General features: G+C 38.8%; 1 protein-coding gene across 2 annotated transcripts in view; it reads right to left on the bottom strand.

Moving 5' to 3' along the window:
• The window catches only part of SORCS3 (sortilin related VPS10 domain containing receptor 3), a 647,321-nt gene that overhangs the window by 266,362 nt on the left and 366,623 nt on the right, over window positions 1–14,336 (bottom strand). The gene's annotated exons all lie outside the window — the stretch shown is intronic.

The raw sequence follows: 14,336 nt of genomic DNA, 5'->3' as shown, positions 1-14,336 counted from the left end.
TCGCTTAAGTCGTGTCCAACTCTGTGCGACCCCATAGACAGCAGTGACTAACTATCTTCCTATTGCTTGATTGCTTCTTGGAACCCTATACTCATCCAAGTTAGGACCTTTCTACCACTGCCATCATGACTGCCCCTACCCTGCCTCTGGCTACACACACCCTAGCAGTACAACGATTTCACACAGAGACCAGCAGAAGAAGCAGAGGGCTCTCTCAAAAAAGTCCCTTTCATTACAACAAATAAGCTTGATAATTATCCAGAAGTGGCAGAAAAAAAAAATATTACCAGCACAAGAAAACAAGCGACTTAATCTTTAAATGAGATATAATGGAATTTCTAGTACCACATCAAAGTCATTGTTAAAAATATTGTTCTCCAAATGAGAACACTGCTCTCCTGATTCCAAGAGTCAAACTGGTTCAAAAATTTCTTCCTTGAGACAGTTTTCAAGATTAATAGCAGTGTATATGTTGTTCTACACAACTTTCCCTGCCCCACCCCCACCATAACTTGAAATAACATTTATTTTTTGAGCTTTGAGAGAACACGCTGAGTGAAGAGAAAACACAACTTTCACCAGGGATGTCAAGAAATTGGAGTGGCAGACAGGAATATCACTGGCTGCAGTCAGAATCCACCTTCCAGACAACATGATAGAGCCCTCAGAAGGTTTATCTTTTATGATAATAATTTATATAAGAGGGAGCACAAAAAAACTGATGACTACTTAAACAAAAATAGTTAAAATAATAAAAGTGACAGCAACTAGTCAAATACACGGTGCTAAATTTATTTCAGATTCTTTTACTTTATAGGTTATTACAAGACATTGGATATAGTTCCCTGTGCTGTACACTAGGACCTTGATTATTTTATATACAGTAGTGTGTAACTGTTAATCCCAAACTCCTTTTTTTTTAATTAATTTTATTTTATTTTTAAACTTTACAATATTGTATTAGTTTTGCCAAATATCAAAATGAATCCGCCACAGGTATACCTGTGTTCCCCATCCTGAACCCTCCTCCCTCCTCCCTCCCCATGCCCTCCCTCTGGGTTGTCCCAGTGCACCAGCCCCAAGCATCCAGTATCGTGCATCAAACCTGGACTGGCGACTCGTTTCATACATGATATTATACATGTTTCAATGCCATTCTCCCAAATCTCCCAACCCTCTCCCTCTCCCACAGAGTCCATAAGACTGATCTATACATCAGTGTCTCTTTTGCTGTCTCATACACAGGGTTATTGTTACCATCTTTCTAAATTCCATATATATGCGTTAGTATACTGTATTGGTGTTTTTCTTTCTGGCTTACTTCACTCTGTATAATAGGTTCCAGTTTCATCCACCTCATTAGAACTGATTCAAATGTATTCTTTTTAATGGCTGAGTAATACTCCATTGTGTATATGTACCACCGCTTTCTTATCCATTCATCTGCTGATGGGCATCTAGGTTGCTTCCATGTCCTGGCTATTATAAACAGTGCTGCGATGAACATTGGGGTACACGTGTCTCTTTCCCTTCTGGTTTCCTCAGTGTGTATGCCCAGCAGTGGGATTGCTGGATCATAAGACAGTTCTATTTCCAGTTTTTTAAGGAATCTCCACACTGTTCTCCATAGTGGCTGTACTAGTTTGCATTCCCACCAACAGTGTAAGAGAGTTCCCTTTTCTCCACACCCTCTCCAGCATTTATTGCTTGTAGACTTATGGATCGCAGCCATTCTGACTGGCGTGAAATGGTACCTCATAGTGGTTTTGATTTGCATTTCTCTGATAATGAGTGATGTTGAGCATCTAGAAAGATACATATGTATATCTGAATCACTTTGTACACCTGAAATATTGTAAATCAACTATAACCTCAGTAAAAAAATAAAAAAGGAAGTGTGGCACTGGAAATAAATAAATAAATAAATAAATTTATTTTGCTTTACAGTTTCTTCCCAGTGCTATTTCTCAGTTTTTTAAAAAGTCCTGTAAATATTCTCTTCTTATAAAATATGTAGTATTTATAATATGCAATTATATAACATAAATGTAGGTTTTAATGCACAACAGAATAAATACCTGTGATTCCCTACTACCAAAAGTTAAAAACTAGAACCTCACCTATTGCACTGAAATTATCTATGCACTCCCCCTGAACCCCGAAGGTAAGCAGTCACCAGAATTGGAGTTTTATTGTCCCCTTGATTTTAGAAGTAATTCTACTCCATAAGTATGTAACTCTAAACACAACACTGTTAGGCCGTGTTTCTTTCTGAAATTTAAAAATGAAGTCATTACTGTTTAAAATCTACTTTGATAGGATTTGTTTTCTACCCAGGATATTTTTCCAAGATCCATCCATGCATGTTGTTTGATGCAGTTTTAGTTTGTTGATTTTCATGGCTGAATAATATTCTATTGTGTGAGTGTAACACAATTTATTTGTCCATTTGCCTATCAATGGATACTTATTTCTGGCGTTTTTTGCTGTAAAAAGCAATTATGTATGAACATTCATGTGTGTGTCTCCTGGCAAGAGTTTCCCCAGGGTTTACACCAGGGGTTGATTGTTCAGTCATAGGCTTTGCATGTAGTTGGTGTCAAAGCTACTGCCAGACTGTTTTCCAAAGTGATTATTCAAATTTAAGCTGTTACCCAGGATGCACTAGGATTCCCAGTGAACTTCAACCACCATCATACTTGAAATGATGAGGTGTCATAATTTTGCCCATTTGGTTGGTATTAAATGCTATCTTATTGCCATCTTAATTAGCATTGCACCAGTTACTAATGAGGTCGAGCATTTTTTTCATGTTTATTTTCCATTAGTGTATCCCCTTAAATGTTATGCCTTGTCATTTATTCTGGCAATTATTCTGTTAATTTGCCTGTCATTCAATTATAAATTTGCACTTTTTCTTTATATAAAATAGATCCTTATCCTTTGATAGAGATATTACAAAAATTGCAAATATCTCCTCGAAGTTTGTGGCTTGTATTTTCACATACCATTTTTGGTATTTATTAATGAAAAATTATTCCTCATTATTATGAACTTTAATTAATATGTTCATAATTAATTAATATAACTTGAATGTGTTTATTTTTAGGTTAGCTTTTTTAGGGTCTTAATTAAGAAGCCCTTTCCTGTAATAAAGGGTAAAATAAGACTTTCAGAATTTTCTGTTAAAGGTTAATATTTTCTTTCACATTTAATTCTTAGATTCATCTGGAATTTTATTTTTATGTATGTTAAGAAGTTCAGATCCAAATATATTTATTTCCTCTGAATAAACAGTTGTGCCATAATCATTAAACAATTCATTCTACACCTACTGTTCTGTTTTGCCAACACTGGTATTATTAATTTGCCATATGTTTTGCATGACTCTTTTCTGAGCTCTATGTTCTGTAACCACTCATCAATATGCCTATGTCTCTGTGTGTATGTATGTATGTGTGTTTGTGTGTGTGTGCGTATGCATGTATAAACTGAACAGGGACACAGAATAAAACTGAAACTGTTGATATCTGATAACCCAACAACATACACTTTATTCTCCTTTAGGTGAATTTGGGTTATTTTTAGGCCTTTGCTGTTTTTCATGTATTAGAAAACCAACTTAATAAGTTTCTACAAGCATATGTTGTTATTTTGATCAAATTATATTAAAACAAAACAACTTGAAGAGATTGCCTTTTTTAATGCTACTGAGACTTCTATTAAGTGTGCATGGTATATTTTCCCATTTAGTTTGCTTTCTTTTAAAGTTTTGAAGTTTTCTCCATAAAGGTCTTGCACAACTTTACTCTTATTGGAAAGTGAAACACATTACACAGTGTAAATTATATTTTTAATTATGTTTTCTAACTAATTATTGTGGAGGAATAAAAATCCATTTGATATTGATAAGCTTTATTAAGTTTAATATATTGTCTGTAGTTGATTTTGAGTCTTAAATGTAGAGATCATTATCAAAGGATGACTTTTTTTTTCTTACCTTATTATGATGCTTAAGATTCCCAATGCAACACTAATTCAAAGGTATAGTAAGTAGGTATTTTTGTCTTAGTCCTGATTTTAAAAGAAATATTTTTAATACTTAGCAATTTAAAATAACATTCATTACATTTTCTCATTGATAATCTTTATCATGTTAGAGAAGCATTCATCTTCTATTCATTTGCTAAAGGGTTTTGTTTGTTTTGTTGTTTTTGTTTTGTAAATCCTAGTGGATGTTGAATTCTATTCAAGAATCTTCATGAGTCAACTGAAATGGTAATGCAGTTTTTCTCCTTAAACCTTTAATACAGGTAATTTCATTTTTCTAATACTAAATGATATTGCATCCTAAAAATAAATTATATTTTAGAATAATACACTTTCTTTTGCATACGCTGCTAGATTCAGTTTGTCCCACTGAATCTTCACATTGTGAAGTAGGTGCTTTACAGTCTCCTTACAGAGTGTCCTTTAGTAGTGATATGATCAAGGGTAAAGGTAGAACTTGCCCTCAAACCTGTCTGGTTGCAAACTCCAAGATTTTAACCATCTGCCATAACTCTGGATCCTTTGAAGTTTACAACTCATGAACGTGCATCAACATACATTTGCATAGTGTCCACTAGTCTAGTTTTTTCCTCTTGAGACAGTAAGATCCAACAGGTTGATGTAATTAAACTGATGGACCTTGAAAATCAACCTTTTAGATGTCTGAGTGTAAAAAGAGGAAAAAATGATTGAACTTCAGGCATTAACATGCTCCAAGACCAGAGGGATAGATTATAAATGCAGACTAAAATGTCTTTTAGGTCTATTATAGAGAATGATTCTAAGTTTATCAAGTTACCATCTTAATAGGAAGGGAAGGACCTCATCTCCTTCCCATTTATGTATTAATAGATTTATGTATCTATCAAGTCTATTTACACAAGCCCACCTGCACTTACACACTTCCTCATCAGAACCTTTACCATTGTCAATCGTTCAATACAAAAGACATTCACTGAAAATGAAGCTTTTGGCAAGCTTTCACCAAACCATTCAATGTCCAAAGATTAATTCAGATCTCCTCTTATGTTTTTCTTTCACTTTGAACATGTATGTTTTCTCAACCTACTCCAGTTACTCCACATCCTTTTCTAAATTCCATCACTAGAGCCAAACACCATAGAGAACCCAAATGAACTGGAAAGAACCTAGGTCAAGGGAGGCAAATGCTTTGGAAAATTCAAGAATGGGTGTCAAGGGGTTCTGTCCCTTCTGTGCTGTTAAAAGCCTGCCCGTATTCAAGAGATCATGTTCTAGGCATTAATGGTATGCTGGAGATCCACAGAAATGACTGGAATCTCTGCTCTGGAACTTTGCTTCTCTCACATTGTCTTGAGGAGCCCTCTCTTGACCACCCTAATTTGCAGCTCTCCCACCCTGACTCTCCCTAATCTTTCTTATGCTATTTTCCTTATAGCACTTATGACAATAATTAACAACACATATTATTGTTAGATCAATTCCAACAACAGTTAGCCAACTACAGTTGACCTTGAACAATGCAGGTTTGAACTGTCCAGGTGCACTTACATGCAGATATTTTTCAATAGTAAATACTATAGGGAGGGCTACATAATCAGTGGCTGGTTGAATTCATAGATAAGAGGAACCAAGGATATAGAGGGCTGACAATAAATTATGCACGGATTGACCCCCACCTTGTTCAAGGGTCAACTGTATATCAAGAGTTGGCCAACTATACAAACCAACAATAACAATAAATATAGCACTTTATTTTTAATTTGACACACATGGAAAGTTTCATGATGGGAGAAATTTTTTGTCTGCTTTTTGTTTGTTCCTTAATGTACTCAGGTACCTAGAGCAGTGCCTGGGACATAGTCACTGTGCCATGAATACTGATGGAAAGAGAAAAGGACACTGGAATGAGGGAGGTAAGGAGAGGAAAGTGAAAGGGAAGTCGCTCAGTCATGTCTGAAGTTGGCCTTCATCTCTCACTGTGCAACCTGGATTGGAACATGCTGACCACCACTGTTGGTCACTAGAGCAGGGTCTATATTCCTAAAATGTGGAGACAAATGATCTCAGCTCAGATATGCATAGAGAGTTTCCCAAGTACACAACCAGCAAGAATAGCCATTTAAAGGTCTAAGAATTGTGTTAACCTTAAAACACCAAAATCAATAGACAGCAGCAGAAAGGAATGGACTACGGATATGCACAGTGACATGATGGAATCTGAGAATCCCTGTGCTTAATGAAAAAAGCCAGGCACACAAAAGAAGCGGGCATTGTATGACCCCATTTGTGTAAGATGCAAACTAATCTACAGTGATAAAAAGCAGAGGAGTGCTGGCCTGGGGCCACAGGTGGAGGGAGGAATGGACTGCACAGAGGCACGAGACATCTCTGGCAGAGGTGATGGAAATGCTCTGCATCTTGGAAGTGGCTTTATAGGAGCTTATGACTGTCAAACCCCACTGAACTGTGTACTTTAAATAAATGTGGTGTATTAGACAGAAAATATTTTTCAATAAAGTCAATAAGGAAAAGAATACCATAACTAGCACAGGGAGAGGCAGATGGCTCTTTAGCTTGGTTTTCTATCCAAAGAACAACAGCCACCAGACCTCTGTATAATCATCAGTCCAGATATCTACAATATGCAATCTCAATTATTTCTCTCACTTGCCCTTCCCCCCTTTCTAGCCATCACTCCTCCTCCTGATATGAAGAAATCCTGAAAAAGTATATCAGCATGCACAGTTCCACTCCTTCCACCTCAGTACCTGTGTGGCCACCCTAGATGTTGTTTGTACCGTTTGTCACCATACGAGGTTTAGCCAACACTCCATTTGAACCAAGGCAGCCATAATCCCCAGCATCTCCCTAGAGATTCACCCTGACCCTAGCCTCACCTTACTGTCCTCTTAGAAGTGTTTAAAGATCAGGAAAGTACCACAGAATGAAAGAAAAAAAAAAGAAAGAAAGTGTACTTCCAATAGAAAGATTTTTCATTTAAATGCACTTTATTGTGTGATGTATTCCTTTAATTAAAGTGTGTGTCTGGGTGCATTGGTTGCTATTACAGTGCAATTCCTCATGTTTATTGAATGCAAGAGTAGCTAGGGCAATGCAGTGGAAACTCACACATTAGCTAGAGTGCAACTTAAAGCTATAGTTCCCTGATCTTTTGAGCTTTTAAGAGGCAGATAATCTTCAGAGTTTGTGGCTCATTGTGATGAGATGCTCTCTATCAATTTGCATAGGTCTCTTCTGAAAAAACAATGTTTATTTCCAAAAACCTTATGTGGTTCATCTTGTTGTCTCACCGAGATTGCATCTTTCACCCCTAGAAGAAACACAGAACCAGACAGAGAAAGGGCAGACGCTAGACAGTTTCTACAATCTTCAAAAGATGAGATAGGGATATTGCTAACACTCCCATCATCCATGTGACTTTATGGTTTATAGAGAACTCCTCCTGAAGGGCTTGTGAAGTGTTATTACCTCCCATTCTGACTGTGGAACTAAAGAGGCAGAGGGTGAATGAGGTACCCAGGTGGTACAGAAAACAGCAGAGATGTGCCAGACCCACTGGCTCCAAGGCCAGTGCTCTTTCCACCACCACAGAGTTGGCAGTAAGGTGGCTGCTCTGATTCTGCCATGAGTCATGACCAGCTTTAGAACAAATCCTGGAACCTCTCTGGGTTTTAGTCTCTTTATCTGTAATCAGAGGGGATATTTCAACATCCATTTAATTCTTAAATTCTAATAGTCTCTTAAATATTCTTTCATAAACTGAGAAATGGGAAACCAGAGAAAAGGGAGTTTTATTTCATGATTATAGGAGAATGGTTAGTTTTCTTCCTTGTGAGGGCTCTGCAGCAGCATGAAAAAAAGGTAGCATTTATTGCACTGTTGCTCCTGCCTTTTTCTAAAATATACTGAGATAAATGCCATCATAAAATATCAGATCTTTAAAAATCAGTTATTAGTCAATTAACCCCAAGAGAGCAACTGTTTTCATTCCCTCATAATCTCTGACAGGTCTCCTCAACATACATCTATACATTTCCATGCTGATATATTATCTCACTGTGATTTTTTACAAAGAAGAAGGTTTATCCTTTTGTTCTTCTTTAGGGCAAATATTGCACCTCTTGAATACTTTTTCTCTCCACCTGGATTGTGAGCTTCTTGAGGGCAGAGATCCTAAATAACACGTCTTCACATGTGCCTCAGTATTTATTATTTGTTACTAGTAACACTAAAAGCCTTAATAGACATTTCTAGTATGTTCTTCTGCTTCTTGAATTTGTCTTTCCACAATTAAAGCTCCTCTTTCTTTTTCAGATTCCCCTAATAAAGTCAATTTGTCATTTTGGCTCTGGCATTCACTAGCTTTCAGTATAGAGGCAAATCACATACTTCCCTAATGACTTAGTTTTAATTCTTCAATTTAAAAATTAAAAAAATTACCAATTCACCAGGTAAATGTGGTATAAAAAGTACATGGAAGCACTTAGCACAGTACCTAGTATATAACAAGGGCTCAATAAACACGTGTTAAACACAAGAATACAAAACAACGTGTGTCTATGTTTATAGTTCCCCTTAGAGTCCAAGGGAAAAAAGAAGAAGAAGAAGAAAAAAGAACTATACAGTCACAACTTGATCCAATCCTAACTTCTCAAAACTACTCACCATTACTCCGTCAGTAACGTTCAACAAGATGGACAACATCCTCTAAAAACACACTGGCTATAAAGTAGTCACCACAAGCCTCTTCTGATAACTCAAATGCAACAAAAACCATGATTCAGGTACCAAAGGATAGTTCAAAAATACATCAGAAGCATAAATGCACCCATAATACTATTACAGCCTTCAAGTTCATCCAGATGGGAATAAATTCAGGACTGCTGATGGGAAAAAAAAATATCTCCATGGGGAATTTCTACTGGATATCAGGAAAATACAGACCTTCATCCAAGAACTGATTATTGGGTATATAGTATATGCTGGGCACTAGTGATTCACAAAGGGACAAGGATCTTCTCCATTGTACACACAGTCTATGCAAAAAATAAATAAATAAAAGAAAGAGTGTTTATAATATGAAGTGGTAGATGCTAAGATGAAGCTGTGTCTGTGCAAAACCGAAAAGGAACCTGAATTTTACATAAGGCAGTTGGGGAAGGCATTTTTTAAAAGATAGGATTTGAGCAGAGACTTGAAGGCAACAAGAACCTAAGTCAAGTGAATACCCTACAACCCAAACAGGGTGACAGAAAAGAGGGTTGAGCTAGGATTGTACTCGGCAATGGAAGCCTGTGTCATGGGGGCTCTGAGAGATGGAGATGGGCCCAGGGCAGGGGATGGGCAGGCACACAGGGAAGACTACATATGGTGCCCGGGCCATGAAAGACCTTAAGGCTTTTACTGAGTGAGATGGAATCTACTGGAGTTTGTTTTTTTTTTTTCTTTTTTAATTGAAGTAACGTTGGTTTATCACATTATATGTTTCATGTGTATAATACTATATTTCTACTTCTGTATACCGTATATCATGCTCAGCACTAAAAATTTAATTTCCATCTATCATCATCACATACGTTGATTCCCTTTACCCATTTCAGCCTTCCCTCCACTGGCCCCTTAAACTCGAGTAACTACTACTCTCTTATCTATACCTTAAGGTTTGTTTTTCTTTGGTTTAGTGTATTCATGACTTTTTTCTGTTTGTTCATTTGTTTTTTTTATATTTCATATATGAATGAAATCACAAGATGTTTGTCTTTCTCCATCTGACTTATTTCACTTAGTGTAATACCCTCAAGATGCATCCATGCTGTCATCATGGATAAGTAGCATTCCATTGTGTATAAATACCACATCTTTTTCCATTCATCCACTGAGGGGCACTTAGGTCATTTCTATAACTCAGCTATTGTAAATAATGCATGTATCATTTTTGAATCAGTATTTTTATATTCTTTGGAGATTTTTAATCAGGGATGACATAATACTTACATTTAGTAGATCATTTGGCTGCTTTATGAAGCCAAAATTGATGGTAGATGGACAACAAAGGAAGAGAATGTGAGGCGGGATGATGGTGCCACAGAGCAGACTGGAGCAGTGGAGGAGGGCATGAGCAGCACTGGGATTCTAGATATGTTTCAGAAATAGAGCCAAGATGACTTTCTTAGTGATGGATGGTAGAATATGAAATAAAGAGAAGCTCCAAGACTCTAAAGTATTTTCCCTGAAAATCTGGAAGAATGAAATGGTGAGAGGGGCAAATTTGTGAAGGGGAATGAATAGAAACCATATGCTTATTTTAGGATGGAATATTTGGCCCATTATGAGATACCTATATTGAGAAGTTAAGTAGGCAGTTGGCGATGAACAAATCTGGGGTACAGAGGAGAAATCTGGGCTAATAATTAGGATAAATAAATGGTATTTAAAATCATGAGCCTGCCTGAGATCATAATAAGAGGTACAAGATCATAAGAGGTACAAGAATTGTGCCCAAGGGCTCTTCAGTATCTTAAGAGGTCAGAAAGATGAGGTAGCATCAATAAAGGCTTCTGATATGGAGGAGCCAGTGAGGGAGAAGATATAGTGTTCCTTCTTCCATATAATTCCCCGCCACCCCTCACTCCTCCTCCTACTGAACACTTTTGACTGGCACTGCTGTATAACTTCTATCCATCTTCCAAATCTCAGTCTTCATACTAATTTCTCAGAAAGGACTTCTCTAATCCCCAATATAAAGTTTTCCCTAGTAATCACATCACATTGGTCTTTGCCTTCTTAACACTTTGGGTATGAGTCTGTGCACATATGTCTTTATTAATAGAATTAGATATGACGATTTGTATCATTCCATGTTTGTTTACATGTATACCACAATGAATATCCTCCTTCAATTGGACTATCGGTTATCTGTATGCAAGTGAAAAGTGAAGTCACTCAGTCGTGTCCGACTCTTTGCAACCCCATGGACTGTAGCCTACCAGGCTCATCTGTCCATGGAATTGTCCAGGCAAGAGTACTAGAGTGGGTTGCCATTTCCTTCTCCAGGGGATCTTCCCAACCCAGGATTGAACCCGGATCTCCCACATTGCTGGCAGACGCTTTACTATCTGAGCCACCAGGGAAGCCCTCTGCATGCAAGCGCACGGTCTAATCCCATCCACCCCAGGGTGCAATTGTTGAATTAATGCAAGAATGAACATCAGACTCCTGGGTAGGGGTCCAATGTTCATTAACTAATTTCAATGTAATAGCAATACTGTGATGTTTACAAAATTACTCCCACTTTGCAGGCATGAAAACTGAGGATGACAAAGCTGAGTAACTGGTTGAAAGCCACCTTGTTAATAAGCAACTAGACCAGGATTTAAAAGAAAACACAAGTCTATCTAATTCCAAGCAGATGCCCTTTCCATATTGCCCCTACACCATAGCAGTTCCGTTAGTATTTGATGCTGGTCTATTTAGAAAGTAGTCAATTACAAATGGAAGAAGAAGTGAGGAGACTTGTTAAGCTCAAGCCTCATCTTCCCGGTCATTACCCCATACCTCTCAAGTTCTCCACCTTTACTTACTCACCACCTCACACACTACACACTGCACGTCTGTCTATGCCGAAAGGTCACCATTTGTCCTTCCTCTGTAGCCACTTTCTGCCATCCTCTGGCCTGTTTTATGATCTCACAGGGCCCACCCACGTGGACTGCATCAGTCCACCTGGCTTCCTCACGTTCCAGGTGGATTCAGCCAAAGGAAGGCACCTGCAGGAGTTTGGCAGGTAGGAAGACGAAGAGGGCAGGATTTGTCTTTCCCACTTCCTTCCTGCCTGCCTGGCCCTACATTTTCAGCAGGCGCTCCCTTTCCTATGACTTCAGCTGTTGGATGCTCCCCCAGACCACTTCAGCTCACTCTAGGAATTCAAGTGTGCTTGCTCCTACAGGCTGCGAGGTCTGACAGCTTCCTACAACTGCTTCCTACTGCTGGTCTTAGGGCCTTGCTGTGCTGCACACCCCTCTGAAGAGTCCCTTCACTCCATTCTCCCTGGAATTCTAGCTAGGGCCAACCTCCTCCTCTGGGCCTGAACCTTGGCTGATACAAGGTCAAAGCACACCCCTTCTCGGTGTTATCTTGCTCTGGCCCCAGCCCCTCCCATCTACCTGCACAGCCCAGGCTGTCAGGCAGCTCACTGTACCATGCCCACTCTGGTTTTACAGCCATCCACAGTCCCATAAAAATCAATGGAACAAAAACCCAGAGAATCTTTATCACACCTGAGAAATTTCCCATAACTGCCCTGAAATTGTCCTGGATCTCCTGTGGTAAAACTTAAAGAGATGAATAAAAGAAAAAGAAGGAAGAAGTTTTGACATCCAGGTGTAAACAAGCCGTAATTCCCATCTTTTCCATGACTGGATGAGAAATGAAGTGCCCTGGAGGTGCTTGGCTATCTGAAGACAGAGATAATGTCTCGTGGGCCTCCAGTTCTGAGGGCCACGCTGTTTGCATAAACATTTTCCAAACCCCAGCTCCCAGTTTCTCGGGAGGGAGCCCTCGGCATCAAATAGAGCCTGGGCAGTAGGAACAGTGTGGGGGACAGGTGCCCAGCCTGGGTTCCCGCCTCTGCCCACTCAAGCTAGGACGCTGGGTAAGCACAATTAATGACAAAGCGGTTTGTACAGTTTATGTAAACATATTAAGACCTTGCTCTGCACGTTTATCTGACATTAAGTGATTAACCAGCTGCATAAGCTAATATTTATACATGACTTGTAATTGTGCAATGCAAAGTAGGCCCCATTTATCAAGGAATCGGAGAATTTAGAAAAAGAAACAAGAGTCCAGGGACATTCTAGTAAACCCTACATGTTCTAGGTGAGGAAACCAAAGCAGAGGAGGGGAATGATATGTCCATAGTGGGGAAGAGCAAGAGCTAAGGGTCCCAGTCTCCACTAGGTCTTTTTCCTGCTTTATTTTTTTCTATTTTCCACTCACAAGGAGAACACAGTACCAAATTCTTAAAGAGAATACAAATTCGAGTTTTTCTAGCTTCTTTGAAGGCCAGAATAATAATAACTAACATTCTGTCAGCTCTCCCTCTATGCCAGTCAGATGCTAAGATCTCCATGGAGTAAAATGATTGAATCTCCCAACATCACTATGAGACTGATGCACTTGTTAGGAATTTAAAAGATTGAGAGCACAGATTCTATATCCTGGGTTCACATCCAGCTCTATTAAAGAGCTGCTTTCTGTCCCTGCTTTTACATCTATGAAATGGCAGCGATGGCATTTATATCCTAGGGTGGTTGCATGATTAAGTAATAATCAAATAAAGCAGTTACCATGGTGCCTAAAACATAGCGAGCGCTCTTAAGATGTTCCCTATTTTGTTGTTAATTATATTCTGTATTTTGTAGATAAAGGAAGAAAGGCAGAGAGATATTTTTTAAATGTGCTCAAGGACACACACAGATTCCCAGCTGCTAAACAACAAGGCCAGGTTGCAACCCAGGCCTTCCGTTTCCAGAGCCAACATTCCTTCTCACTGATACTGTCCAATAGCACAATCTGTGACGGTGGGAATGGCCTACAGTTGTGCTAACGCATACGCTGGGTACCAGCTGCATGTGGCTACTGAGAACTATGAAATGTGGCAAGGGCAGCTGGGGAGTGGGTTTTTTAATCTTATTTATTTGTAAGTAATTTATAGCCTTATTGAGTAATGACTACTGTATGGAATAGCTGACCTCTTCACTACCTTATCATTGTGGAGTCTTTACACCTAGCTTAGTACCTGACCTATGGGAGGCACTCCATTCACTCTCTTAGATATAAACCCTTATCCCCACCTTCCTGACATTAGGGTCTTCACAAGGCTATCCTCTATAAGGGGTTATATAACTAAGATGATCCCATAAATGTCTGTAAAATGGATGAATAAATAAATGAATTGCCACCTCAGTGAGGTCGAAAATGGCTCCGTGTGAAGCAAGGAGGGTCTCCTAGTCTCCCCTCCTCTGTCATGATGAAGACCCCTTACTCAGCCTGCAGCCTTTCAGGCTTTGTCTGCTCTTAAGGAAAAACAAGTGGCCAGATTCAGAGGCCATAAATTATTGGTCACTTGGTCCCTACCTGGGCATACAGTTGAGTGTCTGGAGGAGAATTTGGAATGCACTGATCTCTCATTTTGATTCTGGTGGATGTATCTCTCCATGTGCCTAGAGAACTTTTAAAATGCACTTAGAGTCCACTTATATCCTATCTGGGACCTGAAAAAT

Source organism: Bos javanicus, chromosome 26, assembly GCF_032452875.1.
Source record: "Bos javanicus breed banteng chromosome 26, ARS-OSU_banteng_1.0, whole genome shotgun sequence".
Taxonomy (NCBI): domain Eukaryota; kingdom Metazoa; phylum Chordata; class Mammalia; order Artiodactyla; family Bovidae; genus Bos; species Bos javanicus.
Note: the sequence above shows the minus strand (reverse complement) of the source record. Positions and strands in the feature narration are given on the sequence as shown.